Genomic DNA, 1,298 nt, shown 5'->3' with positions numbered 1-1,298 from the left:
GAGGGAACAGGGCCCTTCTGCCCGGCGCTTCTTGATTTCTTCCATTAGTAATGGGAAGAAAAAAAAATCTGGAAAGCCAGATTGAACTTTGTAGCTCTTAGCGCTTGGAGAGTGGAAGAAACTCTCCCAAGAATTTGGCGGGCTGGAAAATGCGTTTCAAGCAGGAGTACCCACACCCACGGAATGAGGCCAAGGCAGTTACAGTTAGAGGTCAGATTTATGAGGGGAGAGCGAGGGTGAGGTCCGTGCGTGGGGAGACTCCGACCTCAGCTTGATGGGAAGACCTGATGCTGCCTCTCAGACGGTGTATTTCTCAGCCACCAAAGAAAGTGGAATCACTCCTTAGTGAATGCTTTCATCAAATTTTTGAAAAACCTGTAATGTCCCAGGAAGACAAATCGAACTGGACAGTTTTCCCCTTTTAAGAGTGTTAAAAGTCCCGGAGACAAACAGCAGAAGGCTCAAGGCGTCCAAATACTCAATCTGAAGTTCTTTCTGAACAAGAGATGGTGTATAAGTAACAGGCATACAAGACAAAACTGAACTAATGACCGCAGCTGTGGCTCCTAGCCCTGTAGGGTGTCATGCAGGCCCTTTTGCCTTCTCTGCCCTGCTCTGTCCCACACCCCAACGCTACCGCGCCACCTCCAGTCATCAGCTCCTGCCAACCCATTGCTATGTTTTGGAATTACAGGCGTGAGCCACCGCGCCTGGCCTGCATGAGTATATTTACCAATTGCTAAGTTACTCTGTTCAATACGTGTCTATTGAACTCCCCCATGTGCCAAGCATTGTTCTGAATACCTTATATGCACGAATTCACTTAACTTTGAGAGCAGCTCTATTATTGTGGCCCTTTTACGGTGAGGAAACGAAACCACAGAGAGGCTGGGGACGTCGTCTAACATCACACAGCCAGTGCTGTTGGAATTGAGATTTGAACCCAGACAGCTGGCTTCAGATCTCTTAGCTGTTATCATAGATGGCACACCCAAACCTTAGGGCCGCCTCCCAAGCCTTGCCTGAGCTCTGCCTGAGCTCTGCGAGAGCCGTGTATGTGAGGTTTCTTTCCTCTTTAAGAACACAAGTCTTGGAATTGTCCCAGACCCTGGTAGGACCTCTTGAGGACCAAAAACAGGGATTCTTCAAGCCTGCCCCAAGGGCCAGATCTCTGATTTAGCTACTTGGAAGGTAGACGTGGAAGAGAGTAATTTTTCCAGAACAAAAAGTCAGGATGACTGGGCTGACTCGGCCAGATACAGTGGCTCATGCCTGTAATCCCAGCACTTTGGGAGGCC

The sequence above is a fragment of the Mandrillus leucophaeus genome, unplaced genomic scaffold (genome assembly GCF_000951045.1).
Source record: "Mandrillus leucophaeus isolate KB7577 unplaced genomic scaffold, Mleu.le_1.0 Scaffold286, whole genome shotgun sequence".
NCBI classification, from domain to species: Eukaryota; Metazoa; Chordata; class Mammalia; order Primates; family Cercopithecidae; genus Mandrillus; species Mandrillus leucophaeus.
Note: the sequence above shows the minus strand (reverse complement) of the source record.